At 41.9% G+C, this 23,989-nt stretch overlaps 1 pseudogene; it reads left to right on the plus strand.

The window, feature by feature from the left end:
- The first annotated feature begins 1,061 nt into the window (after positions 1 to 1,061).
- Positions 1,062 to 23,989, plus strand: part of LOC103422956 (magnesium-chelatase subunit ChlD, chloroplastic-like) — a 38,652-nt pseudogene continuing 15,724 nt past the window's right edge.

Consider the following 23,989-nt stretch of genomic DNA (forward strand, 5'->3'; position numbering starts at 1 on the left):
GGAGTCAAATTCGGGAGGTAAGCCATGAAGAATCACAAAGATTAATTCAGAATCTTCAACTGGAACACTAACACTAGCAAGAGCATCAACGATCTCCTCAATGCGTTGAAGATATTGAGCAGCTATGAGATATCCTTTGGTGAGACTACGAAGTCGAGATCTGAGTTCGTGGATGTGAAAGTGTGAGGCAGCTACAAGACGTGACTCCAATTTGGCCCATAGTTCTCGAGCAGAGGAAACTCCAACAATATAAGGAATTAGAGATTCCGAGATAGTTGAATTGATCCAGATGAGAATGTTTTGATCATTTTCAAACCAAGCAACATACATTGGATTAAGACTGCGATTTCCTGAGGAATCAGTGAGAAATTGAGGTGGCACCGGCGAAGAGCCATTAATCAGACCTGTGAAATTGTATCGACGAAAAATCGAAGCGAAAAAAGCACTCTATGTCAGGTAATTGGTAATGGTGAGCTTAATCGGAACCATAGATCCGATGTTCTGAATTGTAATTGAGGTGGAGTTTGAAGAATTAGGGTTTAAAGATTTAGTCGGTGGAAGAATGTGAGAATCCGATGCCGAGGAGGGAAAGGCGACAGTCGACATGGCCAAAGATACAAAGAAGAGAAGAACACAGACAGAAAATCAAGATCGAAGATACACAAGATCAAAGACGATCAAGATCGGAGATGATCAATCTGCAAGAAGGCGCAAAGAGAAGAACATAGAGAGAAGCAGAGAAGTGGGAAGATTTTGGGATCGAATAGAGAGGTCGTCAGACTAGGGCAAGTGATACCATATTAAGAAAATGTATTTTCATTTCACAAATGAATAAGGTTACAATCTAAGTATATATACAAGTTGTGAGACTAACACAATCATAACAACTTTCTAATCAAGGGAAAACTAATAATAACAAACTAACAGATTATCCCTAGAAGATGAATTTACAATATTGCCCTTAATAATGGAAACAGATTATGTAGAAAGATAAGAGAGCAACACGCACCTGTTTATCACACTCACATCAGCTGTCTCCTCTCGTCTCCAATTTCAATTCAATGGCTTTCTCACTAACATCTTCACCATGTACATCTCTCCCACACCTTCAATCTTCTTCCGCACTTGTTCTCGTTTTCAGATTACAGCACCCTCTTCTCCTCTCGCCTTCCTTTTCTTCTTCTCCGTCTTCTTCTTTCAGTGCAAAATGTTTCGAGAGCCGTCCCACTCGCATTCGCATTACTGCTTCTGCGGCTGCTGCCACTATTGAGTCTGGAAACGGCGCCTTACTCTCTCCAGAAAAGAGCTTCGACTCCATTTCCTATGAAAGACACTTCCTTTAAGTGTTAAGTGTTAATATTATGATGTTGGAATGGTTTTTTCATAAATGTGGTGTTTTGTGGATTGGACGCTATACGCTTGGTATACATTTCGTCAGGAATAATCTTGTAGCTGAATTTTCCATAAATGGGGGTATTTTTTGTTAAACTGTTGCATATGTGGATTAGCCAGTTGCCACGGCATTGTGCCCGCCCCCTTGCACCCAAGTTCCACCCCTACATTATTTCAGTATTTTAAAATACCGTCTTGTCTTAAAATAGGGGTGGGGGTGGGTTTAAAATGTTGACAAGTGATGGACAGTGTTCTTGTCATCCAACAATGAATTGTTCCGGAGACTCTACGATCAGTGTCCTATCAACCTTTTAAGCTTATAGAACGATAACTTCTTCAGTATGAGGGTTCAAAAGGATTGCTAAAATGTTTAACGAAAGTGATGCAAACAGAGTGATGCTTCCATAGCTTTAGTGCGTTGACCAAAATATAGATGGAATTGCGCACTCATGTCCACTGAAACTCTTTACATCTTTTGGACTGGTAATTGTTAATTATTTTCAATATATATTTTTCTTCCATTACTATGCATTTATAAACATTCGTTTTTAATTGCATTTATAATGAGTTTAATTAGTTGCGTGTCCATATTTTCAGGATTAGACGGTAGGGGTGGATTGAGAGATACTGTACAGATTTTGAGTGTGTGTCAATTGAATTCTGTTTTATTTTATTTTTTCCTATTCCAAATCAGCTGGCTGAATAAAAATTTTGCAGGGTTTAGTATATAGAAAGCCTTGGATAACTATCAACTTCTACTATTGGCTAATTACTGCATCTATGCACATTTTTTGTGAATATTTTTTTTTTTTTTTTGTCCGGCGAAGCTTGAGCTAGGAGCAAGTCTGGTATCCAAGCTATACATTCATTGCATGTAGTACGGAGACAGAAGCTTGTAAGTCATTCCTCTTAGTTTACGATTTTCCAACGACTTTTTTTTGGATAGGTTCGATCATGTATATAAGCATTTGATAGTGAATACATGTATGCTTCACAATTGAAAAGAGGTGGAATGGTAGTTTCAGGTAATTGTCAAGATTTTTGGTGATCCCCTTTTGTCATACTACCAATTTACGGTTCCTATCATATAAATTGGTTGACCAAAATGTTAATGTATGCAAAAAGGCTGTTGATGCTGCTCGGGTTTTTTTTTTTTTTTCTCTGTAATCGATTTAAGAGTCCCAAGCCCGGATAAAGGAGGAGGGGGAGGGCGTCAGGTAGTCGACAGCCGGCACTCCATGATCACGTCGAATCCTTATGAAAATGAATCCAGAACGAAATCGCGCTAAAGCTAGGGCGTCACCCGTAAGTGGCGCGCTGTGTGGCCCGAGCACAGTGATAAGTGAACAAGGGTCGCTGTATCTCCATCGGCACCCGGATGCAGTGTTAAATGAGCAAGGGGGCCATATAAACTTCTTTTCGAACGACTCCACTCAAAGTTGTTTGGGAGCATATGCTCCTATCAACTTTACACGGGACACACAAAAGAAGTACTTTGATCCTATTAGACGGGGGAGGGTGAAGAAGCTAGGACAGAAGGGTAGAGTTCAAGAGAGCAAAATACGTTTAGGAACGTGGAATATAGGAACCTTAACGGGAAAATCTATGGAAGTAGTGGAAGTTATGGTGAGGAGAAGGATAAATATTATGTGCCTACAAGAAACTAAGTGGGTTGGTCGTAAGGCGAAGGATCTAGAAAACTCAGGGTTTAAACTTTGGTATTCGGGCACAAATAGAACGAGAAACGGTGTTGGCATCATCGTGGACAAGACCTTGACACAAGATGTTGTAGATGTCAAGAGGGTAGGAGATAGAATCATGGCAATCAAGATTGTAATAGGACAAGAACTTATCAATGTGATTAGTGCGTACGCACCTCAAGTAGGGTTGGATACGAGTTTGAAGGAGAAATTTTGGGAAGACCTTGAAGACTTGGTGCAAGGAATTGCTCAGACGGAGAAGTTATTTATAGGAGGAGATTTAAATGGACACGTGGGCAGGGAGACAGGCAACTATGGAGGTTTTCATGGTGGCCATGGTTTTGGGGAGAGAAACGAGGATGGGGAAGCTATCTTGGATTTTGCAATGGCATATGATCTCTTCTTAGCTAACACCTTCTTTAAGAAGAGAGAAGAACATGTGATCACCTACAAGAGTGGGTCGTCAAAAACACAAATAGATTTTCTTCTAATGAGGAAAGGGGATTGTATAACTTGTAAGGATTGCAAAGTTATACCAGGAGAGAGCGTGGCTAATCAACATCGCTTGTTGGTGATGGATGTACATATCAAAAGAGTGAGACAAAAGAACAAGACTTGGAACTGCCCAAGGACTAGATGGTGGAATCTAAAAGAAGAAAAACAAGCCATTTTCAAAGAGAAGGTAATCACCCAATGTGTGTGGGATAGAGAGGGGGAAGCTAGCCAAATGTGGGATTCCATGGCTAGTTGTATCCGAAAAGTAGCAAAAGAGGTATTAGGAGAGTCCAAGGGCTTTGCCCCACACCAAAAGGAATCTTGGTGGTGGAATGAGGAGGTACAAACAAAGGTGAAGGCTAAGAAGGAATGTTGTAAAGCCTTATACAAGGAGAGGACCGATGAAAATGGTGAAAGATATAGAAAAGCGAAGCAAGAGGCGAAGAAAGCTGTCAGAGAAGCTAAGTTAGCGGCTTACGACGATATGTATAAACGACTAGATACCAAAGAAGAAGAGTTGGATATCTATAAACTAGCTAGAGCAAGGGAAAAGAAGACAAGAGACCTAAACCAAGTGAGGTGCATCAAGGATGAGGATGGAAAGGTTCTTGCTACAGAGAACGCGGTTAAAGACAGATGGAGAGGTTATTTTCATAATCTTTTCAATGAAGGACATGAAAGGAGTGCTTCTTTAGGGGAGTTGAGTAACTCAGAAGAGTGTAGAAACTACTCTTTTTATCGTCGAATCCGGAAGGAAGAAGTGGTTGTAGCTTTGAAGAAGATGAAGCATAGAAAAGCAATAGGCCCAGACGATATACCAATCGAAGTGTGCAAAGTTTTGGGAGAGACAGGTACAACATGGCTCACTGACCTTTTCAATAGGATTTTGAAAACGAAGAAGATGCCAAATGAGTGGCGAACGAGCACTTTGGTGCCTATCTACAAGAATAAGGGCGACGTACAAAATTGCATGAACTATAGGGGTATTAAGCTAATGAGTCATACAATGAAGCTCTGGGGAGAAAGTCATTGAGCATAGATTGAGGCAAGAGACACGGGTTTCGGACAACCAATTCGGGTTCAGGCCAGGACGCTCAACCATGGAGGCAATCTATCTCTTACGAAGATTGATGGAAAGATATAGAGATGGGAAAAAGGATTTACACATGGTCTTTATAGATTTGGAAAAAGCGTATGATAGGGTCCCAAGAGACATTCTTTGGAGGATTTTAGAGAAGAAAGGAGTACGAGTAGCATATATCCAAGCTATAAAGGATATGTATGAAGGAGCAAAGACTGCCGTAAGAACTCATGAAGGACAAACCGAAAGCTTTCCCATAACTGTAGGATTACATCAAGGCTCATCCTTAAGTCCTTACCTTTTTGCGTTGATAATGGATGAGTTAATAGGACATATTCAAGATGATATTCCTTGGTGTATGCTTTTCGCAGACGATATAGTGTTGATAGATGAAACTCAGGAAGGGGTAAATGCAAAGCTTAACCTTTGGAGAGAAGTGTTGGAATCTAAAGGTCTTCGCCTAAGCCGATCAAAGACAGAATATATGGAGTGCAAGTTCAGTGCAAATGGAGGCCAAAACGAGTTAGGGGTGAGGATCGGAGATCAAGAAATACCAAAGAGCGATCGTTTTCGTTACCTAGGATCTATCTTGCAAAAGAACGGAGAATTAGATGGAGATCTCAACCATAGAATACAAGCTGGATGGATGAAGTGGAAGAGTGCATCCGGCGTGTTGTGTGACCGCCGTATGCCACTGAAGCTCAAGGGAAAATTTTATAGGACGGCAATAAGGCCGGCGATGCTGTATGGCACAGAATGTTGGGCGGTGAAGCATCAACACGTACACAAAATGGGTGTAGCGGAGATGAGGATGCTTCGTTGGATGTGTGGGCACACGAAAAAGGATAAGATTAGGAATGAGGATATCCGGGGTAAAGTAGGAGTAGCCGAAATTGAAGGAAAGATGAGAGAAAATCGGTTACGGTGGTTTGGACATGTGCAAAGAAGGCCTACTAACGCTCCGATTAGAAGATGCGACTATGGGACAGAGGTTCAGGGCCGAAGGGGTAGAGGAAGACCTAGGAAAACTTTGGAAGAGACTCTAAGAAAAGACTTAGAGTACTTGGATCTAACAATGGATATGACACAAGACCGAGCACAATGGCGTTCTAAGATTCATATAGCCGATCCCACTCAGTGACTTGGATTTTCCAAGTCTCCAACCGAGAAGTTTTCCTCACTCGGGAAATTAAGGGAACACTGCCCCAACCTACATGCTCCACTCAGAAAGCTTCAACATACAAGCTTCAACAAAAGAAAATTCAAAGAACTTAGTGAAGAAGGCTTTGGTGTATTTAACACAATACGTTGAAATGAAGGAAAGCTTATTTATTGATATCCCCGATAAGCTACAAATATGTACATATACATGAGTCAAAATAAACAAACTAGAAGGAGCCTTCACAAAGGTTGCTTAGGAGAAGTCTCAGCAGTCGGTAGAGCCCCAGAAAGAGAAGGCACCGGAGGGGGATCATTCGGAGCCCCAGTACTGGACAGAACCCTAGAAGGAGGAGGCATCAGAGGTTGATCATTTGGAGTTTCATTACGCGGTACAGCCCCAGAAGACAAAGGCAATAAATGCCTTTGGAACAAACCCACAAATCTCTGATGATCAAGTAAAACCTGACCATCAGTTTCCTTCATCTGGTCAAGCTTCCTCTTCATGTTTGTAGCATAGTCATGTGCGAGCCGGTGCAACTGTTTATTCTCATGCTTGAGCCCTCTAATCTCCTGTTTGAGACTCATCACTTCAGCCGCTAATGATTCAACTTGGCGGGTTCGAGCAAATAGGCGTTGGGCCATATTAGACACAGAACCTGCACACTGAACACTGAGAGCCAGCGAATCCTTACCAGCTAACTCATCAGACCGTTTGGAAAGTAGTCTGTTATCTTTGGGAGTGAGAAGGTTCCTGGCCACCACCGCAGCGGTCATATCATTCTTCATCACGGAATCCCCAACGGTAAGAGGACCAGTAGGGGAGACGAAGGATGGGCGCCATATGTCGTCTGGAGAAGGCGGGGCTGCCTCTTTAACAAGGTTCAAGTCAAAACGACGTCAAAACGACGGTCAGAGGAGCCAGACATTTTCAAAGGTGTTGAAGAGAGAAGAGGTCGGACAAATCAAGATCTTAGAAGTGGAAAAATAAAGCTTCTACTGGTGGAGATTCAAGTGTGCTTTGGAACTTAATGCCAGCCCCTATAAAAATCTGCACTCGACGAAGCTTCAGAAATCGAAGAGGCGCCTGCTCAGAAATCGAAGAAGCGTTTGCTTTCTTAAAAGCTGGGCTGCTTAGAGAGGCGCTCGCTTTCTCAAAAGCTGGGCTCCTCAGAGAACATGAGGGCCGATCTCAGAAATCGAAGAGGCACCTACTTTTCCAGCCTTGTCAGCACCTGTCACACGCACACTCAGCTTTGCGGAAATTATGGGCATTCTGTCGAAGACTTCTGGGGAAGTAGAAAACACATGAATCTTACTGTTCAATCACCCACTTCCCACACGCAACAATAGCTCATTGGTACCACAGATAACTTTGCCAAAGTTCTCTACCAATGTTGAGCACGTGAAGCTTGCAGCTCCCACTACATCGCTCTGACCAAGAAGGGTAAAAGAATAGCAAAGAAACAGCACTAACAAAGTTTATACCCATAAATTTTGAAGGTCTAGCTACCATATTATTACCCACAAGGGTAAAGGAACAGTACCACTGCTGGATAATTGGAAAGTCCCTGTGTGTCAACCTCTGTGCTTCGTGGCAAGGTAGACTAGCAAACATGCCCAACCTTTACTCACATTTGAGAAAACACTCCCAATCAGATTGCTTGCTCCAAAATCGAATAGGCACCGTCCTCCGAATCTCGAGAGCCAGACTCCCAACATGACTACTTTCTCAAAAATCGAAGAGAGGGTAAAGGAATAGTACCATTGCTGGATAATTAGAAAGTCCCTGTGTGTCAACCTCTGTGCTTCGTGGCAAGGTAGACTAGCAAACATGCCCAACCTTTACTCACATTCGGGAAAACACTCCAAACAAGATTGCTTGCTCCAAAATCGAAAAGGCACCGCCCTCCGAATCTCGAGAGCCAGACTCCCAACATGATTACTTTCTCAAAAATCAAAGAGACACCGCTCCCCGAATCTCGAGAGCCAGACCCCCAGCATGATTGCTTTCTCAAAAATCAAAGAGGCATCGTTTTCCGAATCAATCGAAGAGGCGCTCGCTTTCTCAAAAGCTGGGCTGCTCAGAGACCACGAGGGCCGATCTCAGAAATCGAAGAGGCCCTTACTTTTCTAGCCTTGTCAGCACCTGTCACATGCACACTCAACTTTGCGGAAATTATGGGCATTCTGTCGAAGACTTCTGGTGAAGTAGAAAGCACATAAATCTTACTGTTCAACCACCCACTTCCCACACGCAACAATAGCTCATGGGTACCACAGATAACTTTGCCAAAGTTCTCTGCCAAAGTTGAGCACGTGAAGCTTGCAGCTCCCACTACATCGCTGTAACCAAGAAAGGTAAAAGAATAGCAAAGAAACAACACTAACAAAGTTTAGACACATAAATTTTGAAGGTCTAGCTACCATATTATTACCCACAAGGGTAAAGGAACAGTACCAATGCTGGATAATTGGAAAGTCCCTGTGTGTCAACCTATGTGCTTCGTGGCAAGGTAGACTAGCAAACATGCCCAACCTTTACTCACATTCGAGAAAACACTCCCAACAAGATTGCTTGCTCCAAAATCGAAGAGGCACCGTCCTCCAAATCTCGAGAGCCAGACTTCCAACATGACTACTTTCTCAAAATCGAAGAGAGGGTAAAGGAACAGTACCATTGCTGGATAATTGGAAAGTCCATGTGTGTCAACCTCTGTGCTTCGTGGCAAGGTAGACTAGCAAACATGCCCAACCTTTACTCACATTCGAAAAAACACTCCCTACAAGATTGCTTGCTCCAAAATCGAAGAGGCACCGCCTTCCGAATCTCGAGAGCCAAACTCCCAACATGATTACTCTCTCAAAAATCGAAGAGACACTGCTCTCCGAATCTCGAGAGCCAGACCCCCAGCATGATTGCTTTCTTAAAAATAGAAGAGGCATCGTTCTCCGAATCTCGAGAGCCAGATACCACAGACCACTTTTTCAAAGTGCTCTGACAGAGTTAAAACATGTGAAGCTGGTAGCTCCCACTACCGTGTTATGACCAAGAAGGGTAAAGGAATAGCATTACTACTTGTTGTTAGGGAGACTCCTATATATGTTGACCTCCATCCCCAACGGACAGGCAGACCTGCAAAAATGCTCAACCCTTCCTCATATCTGAGAGGGCACTCCCAACGAAGCCTTTCGAAATATTCAGCTTTCTTTCCCCCCGATAATACCTCTGCAAACAAGCTATACTAGAGCAAGAATATCTCATATCATCAGGGTTAAAAGCAAGAGTATCCCATATCATGCTTTTTCCCTGTCTTTTCATTTGACCTTGTTCTTACCTGCAAGACAAGGAGAAAGAGAGCAATCAGTGAGCACTTGGAATCAAGCTTCCAGCCAGGAACTGACTGCCTGGAACCCCTTACCTGATTACTTACCTGGCATTGCTCTTGAGTACTCATCTTCAACATCTTATGCTTCTAGGGAAGATACCGCATTTGCTTGAGGAACAGATAGGGCAAGTGCGAAGGATACAAGGAAGCATGTGGAGACAAGCGTAACAGCACACGTGCCGATACATCCATTACTCTGTCAAAAGCAAAAGTATCCCATATCAGCAGGGTCGAACGTACTCTAGATTTGATGGACTTGTTTTGACCCTCAAATTCTTCAGTCGGCCTTATACTCTGGAGGAAACCAGAAAACCCTCCAGCTCAGTTCAAGAATAAGCCTGTGGAAAGTTACTTCTTCAAAAGCAAAAATATCCCATATCATCTCTTCTCATTTTTCTTCTCTTTATCCTTCATGCTGCTGCAAGATGGGGAGAAGGTGAACAATCAGCCGGAGCTCTGATTGCTTACCTTGTCTGTCACCTCTTTCAGCAGATCCCCTAGCTCGACGACTTGGGAGACTCCTACTACATGGTTTGTATCGCGCTTGACCAAGCCTGAAACTACAAGTAAGCTTCAAGTGAAATTGATACATTACCTTGTGCATCTCCACCAGTTAAAGATACCACCCCCTGGATGGAGGAAGAGTACTTCCAGAGAAGATGCCACATCTACCTATGAGACAGATAAGGCAAGTCAAGACGATACCACACTCCGATACTTAGAAGTTTCGTGATTACGAGATCATTCTCCCACAATATTTCCTAATGTCATTTGTGCTAAATCATTCACTTGTACTCACTAAAGGAGAGCTTGAACCTATGTACTTGTGTAAACCCTTCACAATTAATGAGAACTCCTCTATTCCGTGGATGTAGCCAATATGGGTGAACCACGTACATCTTGTGTTTGCTTTCCTATCTCTATCCATTTATATACTTATCCACACTAATGACCGGAGCAATCTAGCGAAGATCATAAAAAGCGACCGTTTTCGCTACCTAGGATCTATCTTACAAGAGAACGGAGAATTAGAAGGAGATCTCAACCATAGAATACGAGCTGGATGGATGAAGTGTAAGAGTGCATCCGGCGTGTTGTGTGACCGTCGTAGGCCACTGAAGCTCAAGGGAAAATTTTATAGGACAGCAATAAGGCCAGCGATGTTGTATGGCATAGAATGTTGGGCGGTGAAGCATCAACACGTACACAAAATGGGTGTAGCGGAGAGGAGGATGCTTTTTGGGATGTGTGGGCACACGAGAAAGGATAAGATTGGGAATGAGGATATCCGAGGTAAAGTAGGAGTAGCCGAAATTGAAGGAAATATGAGAGAAAATCGGTTCTGGTGATTTGGGCATGTGCAAAGAAGGCCTACTGACGCTCCGGTTCGAAGATGTGACTACGGAAAAGAGGTTCAGGGCCGAAGGGGTAGAGGAAGACCTAGGAAAACTTTGGAAGAGACTCTAAGAAAAGACTTAGAGTACTTGGATCTAACGGAGGACATGACACAAAACCGAGCGCAATGGCGTTCTAGGATTCATATAGCCGACCCCACTTAGTGGGAAAAGGCTTTGTTGTTGTTGTTGTTTGTTGGGTAGGATGCTATCAAAACTGCTTTGTTGCTTGGGGCTATAGACTGAAATTGGAGGTATTGCTATCTCTGGAAGGTAAGGAACAGCGAAGACAGTAATGGCACGTGGGTTGCATGCTATTTTACCACCCATTGAAGTAGTCATTGGTTCAATGGCAAATGCTGATCCCGCCTGTCCTGAAGAGTAAGGATACTGAAAGCTTACAGGTTATTTTGTGATTAACATAGATAGAGGGGGTAACTCCCTGTTGATGGCATGATTCCCTTGGTTTTCTTGACTAAAGCAAAATGAATTTTTGCTAATGCAGTTTGCAAACTTTTTGGTACATGACAAGTTATGGAACTTTTTTTTGGAATGTTTGATACAATTGATATGATTTGAGCCAGAAACACATCAATGGAACACATTTACAACTTGCAATTTTTTTTTCTTTCATGATGCTTAGATCCGTTTAGTCCATTTCTTGTCACAATGTCTTTACGATGACCCATACCCTTCTTTCCTGTAACCATCCTCATCCAGTCAGTACCATGCGCAGTTTTGACGGAAATAGTGGGTAGTGGCTGTTGATTTGAAGCTTAAATATTTACTTCTCTTTTAATGCCCTAGAAATTCCAATGCAAGTACTTTTGATCAGATGTTCTATTTTCACTATCCAGTTGATTTTGTGCAAGTCTCTTTCAATGATAAGGGTTTGGTTGTAATTCTTAAGGGTGGGAAAGTACTTTACCTGACTGCATTGAGTTTGATTCTGCTGGTAATATCAAGACTCAGATTGTCCGGTCTCCTTTTGTTCAGGTACTTTTCATGGAAAGATCTTTTCATATTCATATGATTTTCGTTTATGTAGATACCCTACTTTCACATTGTATATTCCACTTGGAGTCACAGAGGACAGACTTATTGGTTCTGTTGATGTTGAAGAGTCTGTGAAGACAGGAATCACTGTTTTCCAGCCAGGCCTTCTCGCTGAAGCTCATTGAGGTGTATTATACGTTGATGAAATTAATCTTTTGGATGAGGGTATAAGTAATTTGCTTCTTAACGTACTAACTGAAGGAGTTAATATCGTGGAAAGGGAGGGAATCAGCTTTAGACACCCATGCAAGACTCTCTTGATTGCTACTTATAACCCAGAAGAGGGAGCTGTTCGTGAACACTTACTAGATCGCATTGCAATTAATTTGAGGTACAGATTTTGTATTTACCTAGTGAAACAAGTTCTCTCTTTTTATAAGCTTCTCATTCTACTAATGATGCACACTTCTTTTGCAGTGCAGATTTTGAAATGGGTTTCGATGATCGTGTTGCAGCTGTGGCAATTGCAACACAATTTCAGGAGCACAGTTCTGAAGTCTTTAAAATGGTTGAAGAAGAAACAGAATATGTGAAAACTCAGGTACAAAGGCAGGAAAAAGTTAGTGGTTTCTTTTGCATGCTAGATTGTTATTCTCATGAGATAGAGAGACATTGGGTGTATTGACATTACTATCATATACTCATAGTATAGAAGAATGTCACTGAGATTTAAACATCATTTATTTGCACCCTACATGATTGATAAGTTTTATTTATTTGAGAAATGAAAAGGATGTTGTAAAAAGGAGGCAAGAAACTATGTTGATGAAACTGGATTACCAACTTTACTCTTTAGATATGTTCAAGGACATTTGGTATAGTTACATAGAAGCATGTGCACCCATAACTTGTGGGCAATAGATTTTTTTCATTGAATATATCATGATATATGTGATAGTTGTTCTTGCGGAACTTTGTGATGTTGGGAGATGAAATTTGATTGATTTTTTACATTTTATTTACGTGTTGCAGATCATTTTAGCAAGAGAGTATCTAAAGGATGTCACTATAAGCAGAGAACTAGTAAAGTACCTGGTTTTGGAAGCTCTTCGAGGTGGTTGCCAGGTATTTTCTGTGGAACTCCTCATTAAGATCGGAAAGATTTTGCCTGAGTTTTTCTCTCCTCTCAGGTTAACCAATATCAGGTGAAACCATGGATTATGCTTCCATTGCATTGACACTTGAGCTTCCAACTGAATTGAAGATTTATAGTGTACTAAGGCGCTCCCTGCCCCTCATTGCAGCCCTGAACCTAAACTACCTGGGACTAGATTAACATTTAGCATTGGCTATGCAGTAGTGAATTGTGAACTATGATCGTTAGCTTTTTAGAAGATAGAGTTTTCATATGAATTTCTTTACCTATTTTTGCATAATCTCCCAACTTTACTTTTACTTTTGCATGCACTCTGTTGGATGAATGCAGCCAAAAACTAGAAGAAAACAGTAGGTTTTTTAATTTTTAATTTTTTTTAATTTTTAAAATTAAAAATTAAAAATTATTATTATTATTATTATTATTATTATTATTTTTATGCGTAATGCATGAGGGTATGCCATAGACATTAAATGCCAGTTTGAAGGACTATTGCGGGAAGCTTTTTCGTTATGCCTTTGTGGATTTTTCTGGTTCGCATGTTCTTAGCTTGAGTTCAGTTTTGTTAACTTGGATCCCCACATTAATGTGCTTCTTTCACTCAAATGCTTTTTGGAGTCTGGGATCAATTATTATGTCCTTGTTGATGTCCTATTAGTGCCCATATTTGGCAATGGCATTTAAGAAACCTGTTAGGCTCAGGATTTTTAGGGCGCAAACTTGAAACTTGTCTGAATAGTTGCAGTGATAAATTGTATCGCCGAATACATAATGCATTTATGTGAGATCTGTAACAATCGAGAGTAAAACTAAAAACCAATGTTGATTCTTACAACTTGGGAAACATAATGGCAACAGAATTTGGTTTCCATGATATTTATTGCCCTAGGCCACCATGATATTTATTGCCCTAGGGCGTCACCCGTAAGTGGCGCGCTGTGTGGCCTGAGCACAGTGATAAGTGAGCAAGGGTCGTTGTATCTCCATCGGCACCCGGATGCAGTGTTAAATGAGCAAGGGGGCTATAGAAACTTCTTTTCGAACGACTCCACTCAAAGTTGTTTGGGAGCATATGCTCCTATCAACTTTACACGGGACACACAAAAGAAGTACTTTGATCCTATTAGACGGGGAAGGGTGAAGAAGCTAGGACAGAAGGGTAGAGTTCAAGAGAGCAAAATGCGTTTAGGAACGTGGAATATAGGAACCTTGACGGGAAAATCTATGGAAGTAGTAGAAGTTATGGTGAGGAGAAGGATAAATATTATGTGCCTACAAGAAACTAAGTGGGTTGGTCGTAAGGCAAAGGATCTAGAAAACTCAGGGTTTAAACTATGGTATTCGGGCACAAATAGAACGAGAAACGGTGTTGGCATCATCGTGGACAAGACCTTGACACAAGATGTTGTAGATGTCAAGAGGGTAGGAGATAGAATCATGGCAATCAAGATTGTAATAAGACAAGAACTTATCAATGTGATTAGTGCGTACGCACCTCAAGTAGGGTTGGATACGAGTTCGAAGGAGAAATTTTGGGAAGACCTTGGAGACTTGGTGCAAGGAATTGCTCAGATAGAGATGTTATTTATAGGAGGAGATTTAAATGGACACGTGGGCAGGGAGACAGGCAACTATGGAGGTTTTCATGGTGGCCATGGTTTTGGGGAGAGAAACGAGGATGGGGAAGCTATCTTAGATTTTGCAATGGCATATGATCTCGTCTTAGCCAACACCTTCTTTAAGAAGAGAGAAGAACATGTGATCACCTACAAGAGTGGGTCGTCAAAAACACAAATAGATTTTCTTCTAATGAGGAAAGGGGATCGTATAACTTGTAAGGATTGCAAAGTTATACCAGGAGAGAGCGTGGCTAATCAACATCGCTTGTTGGTGATGGATGTACATATCAAAAGAGTGAGAAAAAAGAACAAGACTTGGAAGTGCCCAAGGACTAGATGGTGGAATCTAAAAGAAGAAAAACAAGCCATTTTCAAAGAGAAAGTAATCACCCAGTGTGTGTGGGATAGAGAGGGGGAAGCTAACCAAATGTGGGATTCCATGGCTAGTTGTATCCGAAAAGTAGCAAAAGAGGTATTAGGAGAGTCCAAGGGCTTTGCCCCACACCAAAAGGAATCTTGGTGGTGGAATAAGGAGGTACAAGCAAAGGTGAAGGCTAAGAAGGAATGTTGTAAAGCCTTATACAAGGATAGGACCGATGAAAATGGTGAAAGGTATAGAAAAGCGAAGCAAGAGGCGAAGAAAGCTGTGAGAGAAGCTAAGTTAGCGGCTTATGACGATATGTATAAGCGACTAGATACCAAAGAAAGAGAGTTGGATATCTATAAACTAGCTAGAGCAAGGGACAAGAAGACAAGGGACCTAAACCAAGTGAGATGCATCAAGGATGAGGATGGAAAGGTTCTTGCTACAGAGAACGCGGTTAAAGACAGATGGAAAGGTTATTTTCATAATCTTTTCAATGAAGGACATGAAAGGAGTGCTTCTTTAGGGGAGTTGAGTAACTCAGAAGAGTGTAGAAACTACTCTTTTTATCGTAGAATCCGGAAGGAAGAAGTGGGTGTAGCTTTGAAGAAGATGAAGCATAGAAAAGCAGTAGGCCCAGACGATATACCAATCGAAGTGTGGAAAGTTTTAGGAGAGACATATATAACATGGCTCACTAACCTTTTCAATAGGATTTTGAAAACGAAGAAGATGCCGAATGAGTGGCGAATGAGCACTTTGGTGCCTATCTACAAGAATAAGGGCGATGTACAAAATTGCATGAACTATAGGGGTATTAAGCTAATGAGTCATACAATGAAGCTCTGGGAGAGAGTCATTGAGCATAGATTGAGGCAAGAGACACGGGTTTCGGACAACCAATTCGGGTTCATGCCAGGGCGCTCAACCATGGAGGCAATCTATCTCTTACGAAGATTGATGGAAAGATATAGAGATGGGAAAAAGGATTTACACATGGTCTTTATAGATTTGGAAAAAGCGTATGATAGGGTCCCAAGAGACATTCTTTGGAGGATTTTAGAGAAGAAAGGAGTACGAGTAGCATATATCCAAGCTATACAGGATATGTATGAAGGAGCAAAGACTGCCGTAAGAACTCATGAAGGACAAACCGAAAGCTTTCCCATAACTGTAGGATTACATCAAGGCTCATCCTTAAGTCCTTACCTTTTTGCGTTGGTAATGGATGAGTTAACAGGACATATTCAAGGTGATATTCCTTGGTGTATGCTTTTCGCAGACGATATAGTGTTGATAGATGAAACTCAGGAAGGGGTAAATGCAAAGCTTAACCTTTGGAGAGAAGTGTTGGAATCTAAAGGTCTTCGCCTAAGCCGATCAAAGACAGAATATATGGAGTGCAAGTTCAGTGCAAATGGAGGCCAAAACGAGTTAGGGGTGAGGATCGGAGATCAAGAAATACCAAAGAGCGACCGTTTTCGTTACCTAGGATCTATCTTGCAAAAGAACGGAGAATTAGATGGAGATCTCAACCATAGAATACAAGCTGGATGGATGAAGTGGAAGAGTGCATCCGGCGTGTTGTGTGACCGCCGTATGCCACTGAAGCTCAAGGAAAAATTTTATAGGACGGCAATAAGGCCGGCGATGCTGTATGGCACAGAATGTTGGGCGGTGAAGCATCAACACGTACACAAAATGGGTGTAGCGGAGATGAGGATGCTTCGTTGGATGTGTGGGCACACGAGAAAGGATAAGATTAGGAATGAGGATATCCGGGGTAAAGTAGGAGTAGCCGAAATTGAAGGAAAGATGAGAGAAAATCGGTTACGGTGGTTTGGACATGTGCAAAGAAGGCCTACTGACGCTCCGATTAGAAGATGCGACTATGGGACAGAGGTTCAGGGTCGAAGGGGCAGAGGAAGACCTAGGAAAACTTTGGAAGAGACCCTAAGAAAAGACTTACAGTACTTGGATCTAACGGAGGACATGACACAGGACAGAACACAATGGCGTTCTAAGATTCATATAGCCGATCCCACTCAGTGACTTGGATTTTCCAAGTCTCCAACCAAGAAGTTTTCCTCACTCGGGAAATTAAGGGAACACTACCTCAACCTATATGCTCCACTCACAAAGCTTCAACATACAAGCTTCAACAAAAGAAAATTCAAAGAACTTAGCGAAGAAGGCTTTGGTGTATTTAACACAATACGTTGAAATGAAGGAAAGCTTATTTATTGATATCCCCGATAAGTTACAAATATGTACATATACTTGAGTCAAAATAAACAAACAAGAGGGAGCCTTCACAAAGGTTGCTTAGGAGAAGTCTCAGCAGGCGGTAGAGCCCCAGAAAGAGAAGGCACCGGAGGAGGATCATTCGGAGCCTCAGTACTGGACAAAACCCTAGAAGGATGAGGCATCAGAGGTTGATCATTTGGAGCTTCATTACGCGGTACAGCCCCAGAAGACGAAGGCAATAAATGCCTTTGGAACAAACCCACAAATCTCTGATGATCAAGTAAAACCTGACCATCAGATTCCTTCATCTGGTCAAGCTTCCTCTTCATGTTTGTAGCATAGTCATGTGCGAGCCGGTGCAACTGTTTATTCTCATGCTTGAGCCCTCTAATCTCCTGTTTGAGACTCATCACTTCAGCCGCCAATGATTCAACTTGGCGGGTTCGAGCAAATAGGCGTTGGGCCATATTAGACACAGAACCTGCACACTGAACACTGAGAGCCAGAGAATCCTTAACAGCCAACTCATCAGACCGTTTGGAAAGTAGTCTGTTATCTTTGGGAGTGAGAAGGTTCCTGGCCACTACCGCAGCGGTCATATCATTCTTCATCACGGAATCCCCAACGGTAAGATGACCAGTAGGGGAGACGAAGGATGGGCGCCATATGTTGTCTGGAGAAGGCGGGGCTGCCTCTTCAACAAGGTTCAAGTCAAAACGACGGTCGGAGGGGCCAGACATTTTCAAAGGTGTTGAAGAGAGAAGAGGTCGGACAAATCAAGATATTAGAAGTGCAAGAATGGAGCTTCTACTGGTGGATATTCAAGTGTGCTTTGGAACTTAATGTCAGCCCCTATAAAAATCTGAACTCGACGAAGCTTCAGAAATCGAAGAGGCGCCTACTCAGAAATCGAAGAGGCGTTTGCTTTCTCAAAAGCTGGGCTGCTCAGAGACCACGAGGGTCGATCTCAGAAATCGAAGAGGCGTTTGCTTTCTCAAAAGCTGGGCTGCTCAAAGACCACGAAGGCCGATCTCAGAAATCGAAGAGGCTTGCTTTCTCAAAAGCTGGGATGCTCAGAGACCACGAGGGCCGATCTCAGAAATCGAAGAGGCACCTACTTTTCCAGCCTTGTCAGCACCTGTCACACGCACACTCAGCTTTGCGGAAATTATGGGCATTCTGTCGAAGATTTCTGACGAAGTAGAAAGCACATGAATCGTACTGTTCAATCACCCACTTCCCACACGCAACAGTAGCTCATGGGTACCACAGATAACTTTGCCAAAGTTCTCTGACAAAGTTGAGACACGTGAAGCTTGCAGCTCCCACTACATCGCTCTGACCAAGAAGGGTAAAAGAATTGCAAAGAAACAACACTAACAAAGTTTAAACACATAAATTTTGAAGGTCTAGCTACCATATTATTACCCACAAGGGTAAAGCAACAGTACCACTGCTGGATAATTGGAAAGTCCCGGTGTGTCAACCTCTGTGCTTCGTGGCAAGGTAGACTAGCAAACATGCCCAACCTGTACTCACATTCGAGAAAACACTCCCAACAAGATTGCTTGCTCCAAAATCGAAGAGGCACCGCCCTCCGAATCTCGAGAGCCAGACTCCCAACATGATTACTTTCTCAATAATCGAAGAGAGGGTAAAGGAACAGTACCACTGCTGGATAATTGGAAAGTCCATGTGTGTCAACCTTTGTGCTTCGTGGCAAGGTAGACTAGCAAACATGCCCAACCTTTACTCACATTCGAGAAAACACTCCCAACAAGATTGCTTGATCCAAAATCGAAGAGGCACCGCCCTCCGAATCTCGAGAGCCAGACTCCCAACATGATTACTTTCTCAAAAATCGAAGAGAGGGTAAAGGAACAGTACCACTGCTGGATAATTGGAAAGTCCCTGTGTGTCAACCTCTGTGCTTCGTGGCAAGGTAGACTAGCAAACACGTCCAATCTTTACTCACATTCGAGAAAACACTCCCAACAAGATTGCTTGCTCTAAAATCGAAGAGGCACCGCCTTCCGAATCTCGAGAGCCAGACTTCCAACATGATTACTTTCTCAAAAATTGAAGAGACACCGCTCTCCGAATCTCGAGAGCCAGACTCCCAGCAGGATTGCTTTCTCAAAAATCGAAGAGGCATCGTTCTCCGAATCTCGAGAGCCAGATCCCCGACAGGATTGCTTGTTCGAAAATCGAAGAGGCACCATTTTCCCAACTTCAAGAGCTGGATCTCCTTGGATAAAGCTTGTCTGTAATCTTCACACGCAACATCAGCTTTCCAGATACCACAAACCACTTTTTCAAAGTGCTCTGACAAGGTTAAAACATGTGAAGCTGGCAGCTCCCACTACCGTGCTATAACCAAGCAGGGTAAAGGAATAGCATTATTACTTGATGTTAGGGAGACTCCTATATATGTCGACCTCCATCCCTAACGGACAGGCAGACCTGCAAAAATGCTCAACCCTTTCTCTTATCTGAGAGGGCACTCCTAACGAAGCCTTTCGAAATATTCAGCTTTCTTTCCCCCCGATAATACCTCTGTAAACAAGCTATACTAGAGCAAGAATATCTCATATCATCAGGGTTAAAAGCAAGAGTATCCCATATCATGCTTTTTCCCTGTCTTTTCCTTTGGCCTTGTTCTTACCTGCAAGACAAGGAGAAAGAGAGCAATCAGTCAGCACTTGGAATCAAGCTTCCAGCCAGGAACTGACTGCCTGGAACCCCTTACCTGATTACATACCTGGCATTGCTCTCGAGTACTCATCTTCAACATCTTATGCTTCCAGGGAAGATACCGCATCTGCCTAAGGAACAAATAGGGCAAGTGAAAAGGATACAAGGAAGCATGTGGAGACAAGCGTAACAGCACACGTGCCGATACATCCACTACTCTGTCAAAAGCAAAAGTATCCCATATCAGCAGGGTCGAACGTACTCTAGATTTGATGGACTTGTTTTGACCCTCAAATTCTTCAGTCGGCCTTATACTCTGGAGGAAACCAGAAAACCCTCCAGCCCAGTTCAAGAATAAGCCTGTGGAAAGTTACTTCTTCAAAAGCAAAAGTATCACATATCATCTCTCCTCATTTTTCTTCTCTTTATCCTTTATGCTGGCTGCAAGATAGGGAGAATGTGAACAATCAGCCGGAGCTCTGATTGCTTACCTTGTCTGTCACCTCTTTCAGCAGATCCCCTAGCTCGGCGACTTGGGGGACTCCTACTACATGGTTTGTATCGTGCTTGACCAAGCATGAAACTACAAGTAAGCTTCAAGTGAAATTGATACATTACCTTGTGCATCTCCACCAGTTACAGATACCACCCCTGGATGGAGGAAGAGTACTTCCAGAGAAGATGCCACATCTACCTATGAGACAGATAAGGCAAGTCAAGACGATACCACACTCCGGTACTTAGAAGTTTCGTGGCTACGAGATCATTCTCCCACAATATTTCCTAATGTCATTTGTACTAAATCATTCACTTGTACTCATTAAAGGAGAGCTTGAACCTATGTACTTGTGTAAACCCTTCACAATTAATGAGAACTCCTCTATTCCGTTGACGTAGCCAATCTGGGTGAACCACGTACATCTTGTGTTTGCTTTTGTGTAAACCCTTCACAATTAATGAGAACTCCTCTATTCCGTGGACGTAGCCAATCTGGGTGAACCACGTACATCTTGTGTTTGCTTTCCTATCTCTATCCATTTATATACTTATCCACACTAATGACCGGAGCAATCTAGCGAAGATCACAAAAAGTGACCGTTTTCGCTACCTAGGATCTATCTTGCAAGAGAACGGAGAATTAGATGGAGATCTCAACCATAGAATACAAGCTGGATGGATGAAGTGTAAGAGTGCATCCGGCGTGTTGTGTGACCGTCGTAGGCCACTGAAATTCAAGGAAAAATTTTATAGGACGGCAATAAGGCCAGCGATGTTGTATGGCACAGAATGTTGGGCAGTAAAGCATCAACGTACACAAAATGGGTGTAGCGGAGATGAGGATGCTTCGTGGGATGTATGGGCACACGAGAAAGGATAAGATTGGGAATGAGGTTATCCGAGGTAAAGTAGGAGTAGCCAAAATTGAAGGAAATATGAGAGAAAATCGGTTCCGGTGGTTTGGACATGTGCAAAGAAGGCCTACTGACGCTCCGGTTCGAAAATGTGACTACGGGACAGAGGTTCAAGGCCGAAGGGGTAGAGGAAGACCTAGGAAAACTTTGGAAGAGACCCTAAGAAAAGACTTGAGTACTTGGATCTAACGGAGGACATGACACAAAACCGAGCGCAATGGCGTTCTAGGATTCATATAGCCGACCCCACTTAGTGGGAAAAGGCTTTGTTGTTGTTGTTGTTGGACTTAAGGAGTAAAGAAATTTTTTATTCCTAAATCTTAATTTGACCAACTCTTAATATTTGTTTCTTTTCTTATGCTTCTGATTTTAACATGTTATCTTTTTTGCCATAACTGGGCCAGAAATTAACCTTCAAATTTCCTTGTGAAATTTCAGGGGCATAGAGCTGAGTTATATGCTGCTCGTGTTGCAAAAAGCTTAGCTGCGCTAGATGGACGAGAAAAAGTTAATGTTGATGACCTCAAAAAAGCTGTTAAGTATATTTCTCTCTTATAAAAACAGGAACATAAAGTTATTATCTTCTGAAGGGCTATGCAAATCTTTGCCTGAATACACGCATGCACTAGTATTTTTGCATGTTGCAAAATATTGTTATTCAAAACAAATCTTTGTCTGCATAAGCACAGGCACTTGTAATCTTAAATCATTTTTGTTTCATGACCATGCTAACCCTATGTACTACTGCTTATTATGTTATGAGTAGAGATGCATATAACTGTGATAAAAAGGAGCAAATCATCCACAATTCTCTTTGAACCATATGATTTTCCCATAAAAACAGCAGGAGTTGAAGTTGCTATGATTTTGTGGAGAACAGTAAGGTTTGGTATTGCTGTGCTGTGAGAATAAGCTCATTTTTGCTGCTTCACGTTTTCAGCTTTTTTTCACCCAAAACTGTGAAAATAAGCTGTTTTTAAGTGTTTACCAAACACCTTTTTGAGCTCAGCTTTTTTTTTATACCCACTTTTTATAAAAGCACCTCATTACCAAACCAGTACTAAGAATGGTGAAGAAAAGTAGCAGTTGTTCATTGTAACTTGATTTGTTCATTATTTTTCGTGAATTAGCAGCCAACTTAAATAATGAAAGGACTTTTGCACTTTGCATTGTAATAGTTTTATCATTCATCAGTACTTACATCATGATATTTTTCAATTTGCCGGAATATACCCTGAATTTTAGTTCTGAGGTGGTACCTACTTCAGGTAGAACTGGTCATTCTTCCTTGTTCAATCATCAATGAGAACCCACCAGAACAGAAAAATCAGCAGCCTCCACCTCCACCACCTCCTCCACAAAATGAACAATCTGGGGAGGAGCAAAATGCAGAGGAAGAAAAAGAGGTTCGTTAACATTGATTAAAATTTAATCTTCACATAGAAATCAGTGCGGAGGGATTTCTTTGTTTACAGAGGGAAAAACATCACATGTTTAACTATTCTGCGAACTTCCCGATGTAACCAGGATGAAAATGATGAAGAAAATGACGAAGAAAATGATGAAGAGAATGAACAAGAGCAGGGCCAAATACCTGAAGAGTTTATCTTTGATGCAGAAGGGGGTTTGGTGGATGAGAAGCTTCTCTTTTTTGCACAACAGGCACAGAGACGCAAAGGGAAGGCTGGGAGAGCAAAGAATGTGATATTTTCAGAAGATAGAGGTCGATATATTAAGCCAATGCTACCAAAGGTTTAATCACCCCATCTTGTAGACTTTCAGAAGTTTTAAAAAATTATGTCTGCTTTTTAAAAATGGGTGGTTGACTTTTCTGAACAAGCTTTGTTTTTAACAGGGCCCGATAAGGAGATTAGCTGTTGATGCAACTCTTAGAGCTGCTGCACCATATCAAAAGTTGCGTAGGGAAAAGAAAACTCAAAGCAGTAGGAAAGTTTTTGTTGAAAGATCTGATATGAGGGCGAAGAGAATGGCACGAAAAGCAGGAGCACTGGTATTAACACCCTAGTTTAATTACATGCATTCATTCTCGCCGTCATGGGTGGCTGATGATGCAAAAGTGCTCTCACTATTTTTCATATAAGAATTTTTTAGCCCCAGTTGTGACATAGGTTGCCATACTCATGGTCCATATAATTTTTTTTTTTTAAGAAGAAACAATTTTATTAAAGAATAGAGAAATACACAGAAGTGGATAAGAAGTCCACCAACTATATTAAAAAGGAAAATCCCAATAGGATTTGGCTACAACAGCCAATTCTAGACCTAACTCACTTAACTGCTGCTAACAAATCCCACAGTATTTGAGATAGAGAGCAATTATTAAACTCTTTATTTAGTGACCGAAGCCCAAAAAGCTGCCCAATATTTTACTTAGGGGTGGGCACTTAGAACCGAAAACCGAAACCGAAATACGAACCAAATCGAACCGCACTGATCGGTTTGGTTTTGCGGTTTTGAAACAGTTTTGGTTTTGAAATCAAACCGCAACATAGAAAATGGTTTGGTTTTGGTTTTGGCTTTTGAAAACCGCACCGAAACCGAACCGCACCGCAAATATTAATAAACATTTAATTAAATGTCCATATTATATTTCATGTTTTAATTGGTTGTTTGTTAGAATCCATACACTTAGTAAGGGGCTCAACCACACTAGAATATCATCATTCATCACCTTCTTTCATTCATTAACTTGATGGACCTTTGTTATTTTATACCATCACACACACATATATGTACAAGGGTGGACTAATCTTGTTATCAAGAGTCGAATAATGATCTAATGAAGTCCACTCATTTGAAGCATGATATCACATATTCTAGTATCAAAGTTTTGCTCATGTTTAATGAATTCAAATTTATTCAACTAGTTTT

The sequence above is a fragment of the Malus domestica genome, chromosome 11 (assembly GCF_042453785.1).
Source record: "Malus domestica chromosome 11, GDT2T_hap1".
In the NCBI taxonomy this organism is placed as follows: domain Eukaryota; kingdom Viridiplantae; phylum Streptophyta; class Magnoliopsida; order Rosales; family Rosaceae; genus Malus; species Malus domestica.